The sequence below is a fragment of the Schistocerca cancellata genome, chromosome 9, assembly GCF_023864275.1.
Source record: "Schistocerca cancellata isolate TAMUIC-IGC-003103 chromosome 9, iqSchCanc2.1, whole genome shotgun sequence".
NCBI lineage: Eukaryota > Metazoa > Arthropoda > Insecta > Orthoptera > Acrididae > Schistocerca > Schistocerca cancellata.
In genome coordinates, this window is record NC_064634.1 from 177,573,784 (window position 1) to 177,588,711 (window position 14,928).

General features: G+C 40.9%; 1 protein-coding gene across 1 annotated transcript in view; it reads left to right on the top strand.

The window, feature by feature from the left end:
- Positions 1–14,928, top strand: part of LOC126100704 (rabphilin-3A) — a 1,079,132-nt gene that overhangs the window by 209,629 nt on the left and 854,575 nt on the right. Inside the window, exon 3 of the mRNA XM_049911320.1 lies at positions 11,919–11,999. The gene's annotated coding sequence lies outside the window, so the exon portion shown is untranslated. The remainder of the gene's footprint in view (positions 1–11,918; positions 12,000–14,928) is intronic.

Sequence of the window (14,928 nt, forward strand, 5' to 3'; positions counted from 1 at the left end):
ATTCTGTGACGTTGCTTTAATCTGTGAATCCAGCCACTGTTGCACACAAATCCCTCTTCTTTCAATTTCTTGGCTAGATTTTCCGTTTTCACCATAAGGAGAGATCCAGTAATTGGTGCATTAATATTTCTTTTTTGCATAACCCACTTAAGCAGCGCTTCAGCCACGTCGCTCCGTTTAATTTTAGGTCCATTTTGTTCAAACACTGTAACAATTTTGTCCTCGTTTTCCAAATCATTTGGACTGTGGAATTAACAAGGCGAAATTGAACGACGCACGTCAACCTTTTTAGCACCATTGTCGATTTAATAAATCACTTTCACTTTTTCTTCCGTCCGTAAGACTTTTCTTTTACTGGCCATGCTGTTATAAACGCCGCGCACTTTTTAACAAATTGATATGAGCACTGAAATCACGTTTACTGTTGACGAGTTCTGTGATTGTCACCACCACTGTAGCATGAATGCGCAAGGGTAACTATGAGCGGGGAGTCTGTATTACACCTATTGTTCATGAAACGGCAGAGAGATGAATATGCTAGGTTGCCAGATTACAAAAACATATTTCTTTTTACAGTACATTGGTTCTTGAAAAATCTTGTTGCTAACTCAGGCTGAAAACGACGTTATATACGAGATACATGCATGTTAATCAAGGATAAGACGTATGCTCCTTACAAGGTATATTGCCGTACCACAAAAATCACCACGTTACAGCCGAGTTTTCGTTGTAACCGAAAGTTCAAATATCTATGTGCCTCATAAACTTTTCACCACTATTATCTCTGGAACCACAATAGACATTGACAAACGGCTTTCGCTGTTATGAAAGTACAGCAGGTGCTCACGAAAGTAAATACTATGACACATTCTAAACCGCGTGCAAATATTGGTTTTAACACAAACGAAGGTTTTTTTTTTTAATGGACCCCATATTATTCCACACGCAATCAGTATCGCGGGAAACTACAATAATAATGGCGATGGTTGCATCGCAATACGTCATTTACATGCTGAAAAATTGGGACGCAAAATGGACTCGTGAAATGAACGAAACGCTATTGCACTTTCCGCGATGAAAGCGTGACCCCTACATTCTTGATAATCGCGATGTGATTGGCGTTCATATTCTCATTTTCACTTTTATGGTGGGGGCCGACAGTAATGACACGGATTCCTGCCACAAACTTTGATATGTACGTAACTATGTCCATCGTGCACGTTGTGTTTTTCCACGTGCAGACTACGGAACAGTACCGGCCAGTGAACGCTGTCTGGTCACACCGCCCAGCCCTTCGCCTCTGCAGTTGTGTACTGGAACTGGCCGCATGTGACACTGTGTGTGGGATTGAGTCACTACGAAGCAGGTTGTTAGGTTCATGGCACCCGTGTGCTGTATACTGTAATTGATGTCACAATTGTACCCGTGATATTAATTTACCTGCCCACCCGCTCTAGGTGTTTTTCATGGTATTCACTGATGAGGAAATGACTGACATGTTACTGTATGCTGAATGTCATCAAAATGGCAAACTTGTGGCACAGGTGTATGCTCAACGGTACAATAATAGACGTCATCCGAACCGCCCTACCTTCATGAATATTGTTAGCTTCGCACGAGAAAGTGGTTGTCTCCACGTGCAGTCATAGACTGTGCGGCTGGTCCCGGCGGAGGTTGGAGTCCTCCCTCAGGCATGGGTGTGTGTGTGTTTGTCATTAGGATAATTTCGGTTAAGTAGTGTGTAAGCTTAGGGACTGATGGTCTTAGCAGTTAAGTCCCATAAGATTTCACACACATTTGAAAATTTTTGGTTGTCTCCACGAACGCAGATCCGGACCAGAGACATAACACATAAAGCAGAGGACGTAGTTGTTCTGGCGGCCGCTGCAATAAACACTCAAGCAAGTATTTGTGAATCTGAGAGACAGATGGGAATCCCTCGAACAAGGGTGATGCACGCTCTACACCCATATCACGTGCCGGTATATCAAAGCCTCCACATCAACGGCGTTCACAATCTCCTGAATTCTACGGCAAGGCCATGACTTTATGCGTAGGGTACTGTTTATCGATGAGGCCACGTTTACAAACCACGCGAGTGTCAACTTGCACATACATTTTGTGTATTACGGAGAACACGTATGTTTGTTTTCTTGATACAACTGTACGTTTATGTACGAGTTGCACCATCTGAAACAGTTCAGTTGTTTCGCAGTCATTAAAGACCTATGTGGCATGTACAAATAGCGTGTATCTCTTCGTGCGACCCTTTGACAGCCATTAATTTTTTTTACCCTGTCCGATGGTTATAGGTATTTCGTTACCGTTATGTCCATTGTATTACTGTCGAAAAGTTCAGTAAAGCACGTACGAGTAAACAGTGTCCTTGTTTTCACTGACGTTTACTGGACGTCCTAAATGTTTCCCAGGCTACGTACTGACAGTGTACATAGAAATACGTAAGTACAGTGTTTGTCGCATTTTCGCAAGTCAATCACATCACGATTGCGAGCGACCTGCGAGACACGCTTGCATCGCGGGAAGTGCAATAGAGGCACGTTTCGTTCATTTCATGTGCCAACTTCGAGTTCCCATTTCTCTGCACATAACTTAAGTACTGCGATGCAACCCACGCCATTGTTATAGTGATGTCTCATGTTATTGACTGCGTATGGAATAATATGGGGTGCCCATTCAAAGAAACCTAAGTCTGCGTTGAAACCAATATTTGCACATGGTGCAGAATGTCTCATAGTATTTACTTTCGAGAGCCCCTGCCGCACATTCATACCCATGCAAGCTTTTGGCAACAACTTATACATACATATATCAAAAGGCTTAAAAATAAAAATAAATGGATTAAATGGGGGCGGGGAAGGTGGGGGAGAGGGACTCTAAAGACTTGCCCAACTTTGGATAAATCTTACCGGTGCATTTAGAAGCGACACTTGCAGCTCTGATGGGACTCCAGCCCACGAGAAACACCTTTACTTCGAATCCATTGCTTCTCTTCAACTTTTGAGTTCGTTTTAGTCAGTGAAGCTAACAACTAGATCAATAATGTTACAGGGTGACATAGAAAGATTGATCTAATTTCGATTAAATCGTCTATCAGAGCTAAGATAGAAATATAGGGCAAATTTTAATTGACACATAAGAATGTTAAGTTTTTGGTTTCAGAAGAATCATCCGAATTTAATGCATGGACTTGCAACCTTGCGGCATTTCTCACAATTACGTTCAGGATCAAAGTTTTCATTTCCCTTTTACAAATGTTCTATATGACCTCCACCGGATACGCGACAAACATCCAGACCACAATCAAACTCAAATATTTGTTTGTTTTTGTATTCGTATTTGTATTTGTAATTTTTGTGTCACAACGTTATTTTATGTATAAATGTGACAGGGCGTGCACCCACTATTAACGTTGGATTTTAACCAATCAGAGCGTGGGAAGTGTCTCTTAATGGCATAAGACATAAATAGGGTGAGATATTTCAATCTGACAGCTTGTCTGGCTGACAGAACTGTGTTTACTTTCGAAATTTGTCACGTGTTGTTCGGTTCAGGGCGAATGAGTGAGCTTGTACAACCTTTTGCAATAACTTAAATGACAGTTTCTATTAATGTTCATGCATTAAAATGACTTCTAAATTAATTTATTACTCATATTTCTTAAAAGTATGTTGGGGACAAAGAGATTTTTGTAGTGGCTCCTGCAGTAATGTGTCAGGTCTCTCCAGTTCGCCAATGAGTGTCTTAAATTTAGTTCTGGAACTGCTTGCTGTTATTGAAATGTTTATGACATTGACAATTTAAAAAGTAACAGTTTTAATGGGAAATTTCGTTACCATCACAGTACTGTAAAGCTTCCAGACGACGTCGCAGTACAGGCAGCGAGCAGACGCAAAAAATTTGCTAGTAGAGCCTCAAGAAAACGACTGGATCAGAAGTTTTAATATTGTGCATATCATGGAATCTTCGAGTCGACTATAAACCTAAAAAAATGCTTTCTGTCACCTACTCTACGAAAACCTACCAATATCTCTTTACTCTTTTCTGATAACGATAGTCAGACATTACCTGAAGATGGTTTCATGGACAGGCTGTTTTTGGAATGGGAATTAAGTAATTTTAACATTCGTTTATAGTTAAGAAAAGATATATTCATTTATTCACAAGTGTCATGGACGTCGTATGTGTATGTGTGTGTCTTTGCATGACCTAGTACGGTGCCAAGTGGTTATCGGACGACTATATCGAAATGAAGCCCTTCGCATGTTACCTTATGACTGTCCAAGGGCGCCCATGCCCAGGGGTAAGGGGACAGCCGCTGCCCCCTCAGGGAAAAGGAAAAATATAGTCTAGTCAGGCGTTTCACTTTCAAGAAAATGATTTAAAAGTTGGTATTGCGTGGGTTTGTAATTGGGTCGGAAGTGTTACTTTGTATTAGTACTTAACAGTCGCCATTGGCCATCCAAAATTTTAAAAATACTCCATACCATCAGGTCTAACTCCCCCCAACCCCCGTCCTCCTATAAGCTATCGATGTGCGCCCTTGTGATTATCAGTTCACTAACCAAAACATTTCAGTAGGACGTATTCCCCAGAACGAAAGAGAATATGATCTCATTTCAGTGTGCCCAGAAGAAAAATTACCGGATTATATTCAAATCTACACATACAAATGAAAAACAAATACAAGAAACTGTAATTGATGCATATTGTAATAATCACAATTTCTCAAAGCGTTATTAAATCAATCGAGTACAGAAGTAAGTGTAAGTCGAGAAGTCAATGTGTTCTACGACTAAGTTAAATACGACAAAGCAAAGAAAAAAGATCTAATTAAAGATTTCATATGAGTCTTGTATTGACATAATATCAAATGAAAAAAATAGGCCAGTTAACAAACAATGCAATCAGGAGCTGAAGAAATATGAACACAAAAATTAATGAATGTCAAACAACAAGGAAATCTTTCGTGGAAGACACAATAGAAAGGAACTCGGAAATCAAGTGATGAGAGCTACGCAGATTTACTGCTATTCACGCCAAGACAGCTGTGGTTAGCAAAATCCAAGAAATGAAGGGAAGTAATTAGATCAGAATCAGAATCTTATCCCATCAGTATGCATGAAATAATCACCTGACACTGTGATGACATAACAATCGAAGGCATAAATCACATAGCCTCTCAGTGCAAAAATTACGAAAAGCGGAGCCATATTTTTGCTGTAGCTTATGAACATTTTTTTCCGTCTACCGCTTGCAGGGAGGAATGTTGTACATCGACGATAGTGTACCTACGACCATATGACCTTTCCTGATCGGTATTCTAGTGTAGTGACCGATTTCAGAATCACACTAAGGACCGCGCACTAGAGCTCGCCGCAGTTTCCAGCATTTTCTACCGTCTTTGTTGCTGTTAAGTGATGAGATTGCGTTTTGTGGAGCGTTTTTAAATATGACTTGTTCTACATATTTACGAGCTGTATAATATATTAAAGCTTTTTTGAGGATATTATTGATTACGCAGTCTATTTTGACGGCTCTGTGACCAATTCTTAGACACAAATAACCTTTCAGACTCTTTACATGAATGACAGTCTTCAGCTACTTCTAATCCCCAAAGTGATACCTCACCACTGGTTTTGGAAATAATAAATTGTATTTTATCGCGTTCTTCCCACGATCTGGGAAATGCGTTATGAAAGTTTTTTATAAATACCATAGGATGAACTGAATTCTTGTCATTAGTAGATGTTTGGAACTGTCTCGCTTTAAAGATATTGTGTTCTACTTAAGTAGGTGTAACATATCCGCTTCGATCAAACTCACGATCATCTCTATATGACTTATCAATATTATTAGAACTATGATTATAACACTCGTCTCTATTTCTCTTTTTTACTGGAGAATCTTTAATAGAGCTGTGTTCAGAATACCTATTATACGTTCTAGGTTGTGCTGACCCATCCTCTATAAGTGACATTCGTCTATCAACCTGTTCCTGCCATCGAGGTAATTCAGTGATTACTTTATCTTTAATAGATGTAAATTCAAGCTTCAGTTGTTCTAACTCGTCACCGCTGTCGCCTTGCGCTGAGTTTTGTTTTGCCTGTTGACACGCAGACTCGATAACTTCGTGCATTTGCACTTTAACTTCCCCAGCTGTATTATCTAACCAAGCAGAAAACTCATTTCCAATTTTACTTGATTGCTTACTAAGGAATTCGTCAATATACTCTTGTCCCTTTATCTGTAGATTTTCTACTCGCTCGGCTATTTGATTGACCTGTTCGACTACCTTCGACTCATCATCACGCATTTCCTTGACTTCACTCTCTAAAGTGGTTACAGAATCCTGTAAAATATCAGATGCTTTTAGTCCTATAGTTAACTGTTCTAATTTTGGAACAAAAAATTTATCTCTTTGCTTAATTCTACCCTCTAAGTCATGAATAGCTTTCGTAAGGATATTTTTATTAGCTTCAAGAATATCCTCCTTGAATTTCTGTTCTCTGAGCTCACGCTGTTTATTAGCTTCCTGTTCTCTAAGATCCCGTTGTCTATTAGCTTCCTGTTCTATAAGATATTATTAATTCTACGATCTTCAGTTACAGAGTGTCATGGTGAGTAAGATTCTGTATATTTTTAAAACTAGTTACGTAACGTGTGGACTGTTAAGTAATAAAACTTCCTGGCAGATTAAAACTACGTGCCGCACCGAGACTCGAACTCAGGACCTTTGTCTTTCGCGGGAAGGTGCTCTCATTTTCGAGTTAAGTAATACTTCGTCGATAGTGCACCATCTTGTACCCTGAAACTGAATGTCTTTTCGCCATGAAAAATATGATACTTGCAAATGAACAGTGTTTCTTTACGCACTGAATAATTTTCCTTATCTCATATGTGCTGTGTCTATTCTTTTGTGCATGTCCAAAAGAACAAACTCAATTTTGATCCTGCAGCCACTGAGAATAAAGACAATAAGGAATTAATAACATCAGTTACCCGTGGGTATTGATTTAAATCAAGTGTGCCGGACCAGGATTCGAAGCTGGGTCTCCTGCTTGCTTGGCAGATGTGCTGAGCACTACGGCATCCAGACATAGTGGTCATCGCAATTGGGCGGACTAGCATGCCTCCCGTCGGACCTAAATTCTCAATTTATCCGCATACTACCCTTGTCCATTATCCTCATTACTCGCAGCATTTCGCCGATTCCCGTAAGAGTTAAATCAAATGTTCAAATGTGTGTGAAATCTTATGGGACTTAACTGCTAAGGTCATCAGTCCCTAAGCTTACATACTACTTAAACTAAATTATCCTAAGGACAAACACACACACCCATGCCCGAGGGAGGACTTGAACCTCCGTAAGAGTTCGAGCATGGTGTGCATCCGCAATAAAGTGATTATTGGCCGTCCTCGCCCTACATATGCGGTGTCTGTTCTTTCGGACACATTCGAATAAACTGACACAATTTTGAACCTGCAGCCACTATGAATCAAGACACAAATGAATTAATGACGCTAGCTGCCAGTGGTCATTGGTTAAAATCAATGGGAAAATCGAACAGACACCACATATATGATTAAGGTGAGACCGGCCAATGATCACTTCAGTGCGGATGCACACACGCTCGAACACATGCCGGAATCGGCACAATACCGCGAGTGATGGGGATGATGGGCAAGGGGCACTACGTCAGTAATGTGTGGATGAGCTGAGAGTTTGGGTCTGACGGGAATCGTACTGGGGCAGTCCATGCTGTTGCGATGACTACTGTGGCCGGATGCTGTGGTCAGGACATCGGTCTAGTAAGCAGGAGACCCGGGTTCGAGTCCCATTCCGGAACAACTTTCCCAATTGATTTAAATCGGTGCTCTCTATCATCTCAAGAAATTAATTCCTTTGTGTCTTACCACCCTATTTCCAAAATTAAAATGTGTGTTAACAGCCAGTAGCTACTATTTCAAAATGTTTGATCTTTTACCTGATTTTTCTGATACGTCTCCTTAATTGGGTTTCACTTACTGATTATTGTTGTGTAGTAGAGTAATAATGTAGCAAATAGACGTTAAATTAGTACTGACAAGATTTTCTCAATTCCAACACTTTTACATTTGAATAGAATATTTGTCCCTAAGCTAAACTAAACTAACCTCCGTCTGAACAGGCCTTGGAAGGCCCAACGGTACTGACCGACCGCCGTGTCATCCTCATCCACAGGCGTCATTGGATGAGGATATGGAGGGGCATGGGGTCAGCGCACCGCTCTCCCGGCCGTACATCACTTTACGAGATCGGAGCCGCTACTTCTCAATGAAGAAGCTCCTCAGTTTGCCTCACAAGGGATGAGTGCACCTCGCTTGCCAACAGCGCTCGACAGACCGGATGGTCATCCACCCAAGTGCTAGTAGCCCAGTCCAACAGCGCTTAACTTCGGTGATCTGACGGGAACCGGTGTTTCCAGTGCGCCAAGGCCGTTGGCAATATTTGCTGCTAGGTACGTGAAAATGTTGTCCCTTGGAGCAATTTTTCACATCTGGAAAACAATACTCCTCTAAAGTAATTTTTGTAATTTCAGAAAGTGACTTCAGCTTACGTAAAAGGGAAATGTATTAAACTTCTACTAGAGGACTGGCTAAAGGCGAAAGTCTGAGAAGTACACAACACTCTACCCTGCTAGTCTAGTATTCGGAGATCAGTCAGGACTGCATCTTGTTTTCCGCCAACAATTGTGGTTAGAAATTATCTCATAGATTTGTAAGAAAATATTAAGTAGCAGTCAGGGATGAGGATCGAATGAACGCTTTACCTCTCGTAGGAGGAGACGGTGTGTAACCGTAATTTCGGAAATTAGATTGTGCCATTGGAAAGAAACGAACGCATATTGTCGAGTGTCGTCATTGTATCGAACTGCACAGTTAAACTGTTTTTGTTTTTTCTTAATTCGTTAAGATTGATTAATTATGAGAAGATTATAGATTGTAATAGATTTAATAATAATATTTCGCATCCTCAAACATTCTTATCAGAGCCTTAATGAACAGTACACAGAAAAGTATGTATAGAACGCTGCTGTTACTGTAACGGTGTAATAACATTTACAGTTGTGATCCCAGATTCTGTCTTTACTTCGTGGTCCGAACTGTTTTAATGAGACCCGCGCGACATTTAATTCCGTTTCCTGGGGTGGGCAGATCATAAATTGTAATATTTAATGATAGCAGGGGTAGATCTTGTAATTTAATGCCACAACTAGTTTTAAAGCAATGGAAGATGTAAAAATCTAAAAGGCTTCGATGTATACTGTATTCAGTGAAAGAACTGCACTGAACAACTTTTTTTGTCTATCAGTATGTAGTTTTATGTAATAATTTCGGCGTAATAGTAGATTTCAGCATTGTATTCCACCTAAAATGTTTAGCATTTATTTGTACTTTTAAATTACATATGAATTTGTGTAACTGATTTCACTGTACATCAGAAGTATAGTGTTATATGTTATAGTGACAGTGATATATATTACGTATTATAATCATTTTGCTTATACAATATTATGTAAGCTTATAATAAGCTGTACCTCGAAAAAACGCTCAATTGTCACTTTCTCGTATTGATATAACCTTCTGATTGTGATTATCGGTGAGTACGTATGATAGAGAACATTTGAATGTATGTTTGAATTGGTTACTGGACAATTGTCTGACTACACGACGCGCAACAGGCTCTTGAAAACGGTACCACTCTTAGACGATAGGCTGATGACTTTCTTTGAAAAGACTCTAGCTTCACGTTCAGTGCGCTCGAGAGTCCCGTTTAGTATCGTTTTTATCTGTACGGTAGACACAAAAGGGCTCAGGACTTGTTCCAGTACAGCTGTTTGGACAGCATCACCATTCTCGTACAAGTACGTTTTGCATAGGTTCATCAAGTGCTAATTTTTTAATCTGAACGTGCACTGGATACGAGATTGCAAGACATGCCTTTCAAACTGAGAAAATTATAATCGAATCTTTGTCTATGTTGGAGCGTCACTGTTGGCATGAAAGGACATATTCCGTCTCATCGACATCGTCAAGTAATATTAACAGCAAACATAGGCTAAGACATGAGTCAGGTAAAAACACTGTTGTTGTTATTATCTTTAGTCCGAAGACTAGTTTGATGCAGCTCTCCATGCTACTGCATCCTGTGCATGGCTCTTCGTCTTCGAATAACTGCTGCAACTTACAAGCTTCTGAATCTGCTTATTGTATTCATCCCTTGGTCTCCATCTAATATTTTTGTCACCCACACTTCCCTCCAGTATTAAACTAGCGATCCTTTCATGTCTCAGAAAGTGTTCTATCATCCGATCACTTCTTCTAGTCAAGTTGTGACATTAATTTCTTTCTCTCCAATGCTATTAAATTTCTTCTCATTAGCCGGCCGGAGTGGCCGAACGGTTCTAGGCGCTACAGTCTGGAACCGCACGACCGCTACAGTCACAGGTTCGAATCCTGCCTCGGGCATGGGTGTGTGTGACGTCCTTAGGTTAGTTAGGTTTAAGTAGTTCTAAGTTCTAGGGGACTGATGACCTCAGCAGTTAAGTCCCATAGTGCTCAGAGCCATTTGAACCATTTTTTTCTTCTCATTACTTAGTTGATCTGCCCATCTAATCTTCGTCATTCTTCTGTAGCACGACCTTTTAAAAGCTTCTATTATTTTCCAGTCTAAACTGTTTATCGTCCATGCTTCACTTCCGTTTATAGCTACACTTGATACAAATACTTTCAGAAAAGACTTCCTAACACTAAAATCTATTTTCGATGTTAATAAATTTCTTTTCTTCAGAAACGCTTTTTTTACCACTGCCAATATACATTTTATAACATCTCTTCTTCGGCTAGCATCATTTATTTTGCTGCCCAAATAACAAATCTCATCTACTACTTTAAGTGTCGTTTCCTAATCTAATTTCCCTCAGCATTACATGATTTAATTCGAATACATTTCGTTGTTTCTGTTTTGCTTTCTTTGATGTTCATCTTATATCCTTCTTTAAAGAAACTGCCCATTCCGATCAACCGCTCGTCCAAGACCTTTGCTGTCTCTGACAGAATTTCAGTACCACCGACGAACATGAAAGTTTTATTTCTTCTCCCTGAACTCTAAGTCCCATTCTGAAATTTTCTTTGATTACCTTTACCGCATGCGCAATGTACAGATTGAATAACATCGGCGATTAGCTACAACCCTATGTCACTACGTTCTCAACCAGTGCTTCCCTTTCATGCCCCTCGACCCATAACTGTGGACTGAATCCAAAATGATCTTTCCCACGACCGGCCTCTATCCGTTTTTCCATTCTTTCGTTAGGAGTTCGTGATAGTATTTTGTAGCCGTGAATTATTAAATTGATAGTTAGGTAATACATCTGTTGGCAGCTGCTTTCCTTGGAATTGGAATTATTACATTCTTCTTAAGACTGAGGGTATTGCGCCTGTCTCAAACGTCTTGCACACCAGATGGAAGAATCAAGGTTATCAGCAGCTTTGACGAAAAGTCGCTTACTCCCGGAGCCTTGTATCGACTTAGGTTTATCAGGTGCTCTGTGAAATTATTCTCGTAATATTATATCTCCCATCTCATGTTCATCTGTGTCATATTCCATTTCTATAATACTGTCTTCATCTCCTTTATATAGCGCCTCAATATACACCTTCTTCCACCTTTCCCTTCTTTGCTTAGGACTGGTTTTACCTCTGAGCTCAGGATATTCGTACAGCAGTTTCTCTTTTATTCAAAGACCTCTTTTCCTGTAGAGACTGATGATATACAAATGTAGGTGGCTATTACACTAAATGAAAAACTGTTATTTCATACAAAGACGATGTTTTGACTTACGTTTCTGTTGCAGCAGAAAGGAAGCATACGGTTCGCAATCATAGTTCAACTGAAAGCCATCTTCCTGCGACGTGATCTGTCTCACCTCCACGAGGTAAGTAAGAGACTATACAGAATTATTTCGATGCTACAGCTTGCTATATTTTTATAAGTAGGTGCAGCACTGACCACAATATGCCCAGACTTGGAGGTTGTAAACAGTACCTTATTTTTTAAAAGACAGTCGACACGGAGCTGGATTTTGGAGAATGTAATGTGTTGTAACATTACGAATTACGCCGAAGAGAACGGTCTAGTGACACACAATCAACATGGATTTAGAAAACATCGTTCTTGTGAAACACAACTACCACCTTCATCATACGGAATGTTAAGTGCTATTGACAAGGTACTTCAAACCGATTCCATGTTTCTGGCTTTCCAGAAGGCTTTTAACACTGTGCCACACAAGCGGCTTGAACTGACATTACGTGCTTATGGAATATCGTCTCACTTATTAGACTGGATTCGTGATTTCCTGTCAGAGACGTCAAAGTTCGTAGTAACGGACAGAATGTCGTCGAGTAAAGCAGAAGCGTCTTCTGGCGTTTACCAAGGTAGTGTTACGGGCCCTGTGCTGTTCCTTATTTATATTTAGGAGACAATCTGAACAGCCGTCTTAGGTTGTTTACAGATGATGTTGCCGTTTATCGTCTAGTAAAGTAATCGGAAGACCAAAACAAATTTCAAAATTGTTTAGATAATTGGTAATTGACCCTAAATAATGAAATTGTTAGGTCATCCATATGAGTGCTAAAACTAATACGTTTAACTTCGGTTACATGATAAATCAATCAAATCTAAGGCCGTAAATTCAACTAAATACCTAGGAATTACAATTAAGAAGAACTTAAATTGGAAATGATACATAGAAAATGTTGTGGGGGAGGAAAACCAAAAACTGCATTTTATTCGCAGAACATTTAGAAAACAGATCTACAGCCTACACTACGTTTGTCCGTCCGTTTTTGTACTGCTGCGTGGACTCCGATCCTTACTACACACAAAAAAAAGTTTTGCACCACCCGGTTCCCAGAACTCTGGAAAAAAGAGGTTGATGACGTTGATTCTGAATATTGTATCATAGACACAGTCCCTTTGACTGTTCAGAGAGGTCACTAAACCCGCCCAAAGCTGCAAACAACCATGCATTAGCAGCACCTATTAGACGGAGGGGGTCCGACAGCCAATCAGTTCCAGTCATTCCACCAGGAAGGAGGTACACGGCTCGTGTTGTCTGTAGTTCAACCACGCGTAGACCGTCAGTACCGCATTGTTACTTGGTGCCAGGAAGAGCTCTCAACAGGCGCAGTGTTGAGGCATCTCGGAGTGAACCAAAGCGTTGTTGTTCGGGCATGGAGGAGATTCAGAGAGACAATAACTGTCGATGACATGCCCCACTCAGGCTGCCCAAGTGCTACTACTGCAGTGGATGACCGCTACCTACGGATTATGGCTCTGAGGAACTTTGACAGCAATGCTACCATGTTGAATAATGCTTTTCGTGCTGCCACACGACGTTGTGTTACGACTCAAATTGCGCGCAATAGGCTACATGATGCGCAACTCCATTCCCGACGGACATGGTGAGGTCCATCATTGCAACCACGACACCATGCAGCACGGTACAGATGAGCCCAACAACATGCCGAATGGACCGCTAAGGATTGGCATCATGTTCTCTTCACCAATGAGTGTCGCATATGCCATTAACGAGACAATCGTTGTAGACGTGTGTGGAGGCAACTTGGTCAGCCTGAACGCCTTAGACACACTGTCCAGCGAGTGCAGCAAGGTGGAGGTCCCCTGCTGTCTTGGGGTGGGGTTATGTGGCCCGACGTACGCCGCTGATGGTCATGGAAGGCGCCGTAATGGCTGTACGATTGGGTATTCCGTCCTCCGATCGACAGTGCAACTATATCGGCAGCATATTGACGAGGCATTCGTCTTCGTGGACGACAATTCGCGCACCCATCGTACAAATCTTGTGAATGACTTACTTCAGGATAACGACATCGCTCGACTAGAGTGGCCAACATGTTCTCCTGACATGAACCCTATCGAAAATGCCTGGGATAGATTGAAAAGGGCTGTCTATGGACGACATGACCCACCAACCATTCTGAGGGATCTACGCCAAATCGCCGTTGAGGAGTGGGACAATCTGGACCAACAGTGCCTTGATGAGCTTGTGGATAGTAAACCACGACGAATACAGGCATTCATCAATGTAAGAGGACGTGGTACTTGGTATTACAGATAGCGGTGTGTACTGCAATCTGGACCATCATCTCTGAAGGTCTCGCTGTATGGTGTACAATACGCAGTATGTGATTTTCATGAGCAATAAAATGGGCGGAATTGCGTTTATATTAATCTCTATTCCAATTTTCTGTACAGGTTCCGAAACTCTCGGAACCGAGGTGATGCAAAACTTCTTTTGATGTGTGTATATTAACGGAGTAATCGAGAAAAGTCAAAGAAGAGCAGAACGTTTCGCATTATAGCGAAACAGGGGAAAGAGTGTCACTGACATGATACAGGATTTGAGGTGGGCTTTATTAAAACAAAGGCGTTTTTGTTGCGGTGGAATCCTCTGACGAAATTTCAATCACCAACTTTCTTCTCCGAATGCGAAAATATCTTCTTGACTCCGACCTTCATATGGAAAAACGATCGTCATAATAAAATAAGGGAAATCATATCTCGCAGGGAAAGATATAGATGTTCGTTTCTTTCCGCGCGCTTTCCGAGATTGGAATAATAGAGAATTACTGTGTAGGTGGTTCAATGATCTCTCTGGCAGGCACTTAAATGTGATCCGCAGAGTATCCATGTAGAGGAAGAAATAGTGTCAGTAGTCTATATTAAATTGAGTGGTCAGATTAAGTGACGGAAAGGGATGTCCCGTTCGAAGACGTACCGTGGGTGGCGTCCGAATATCGGCGCTAGAAGCTGCGTATGGCGCGAATATAGACACGATA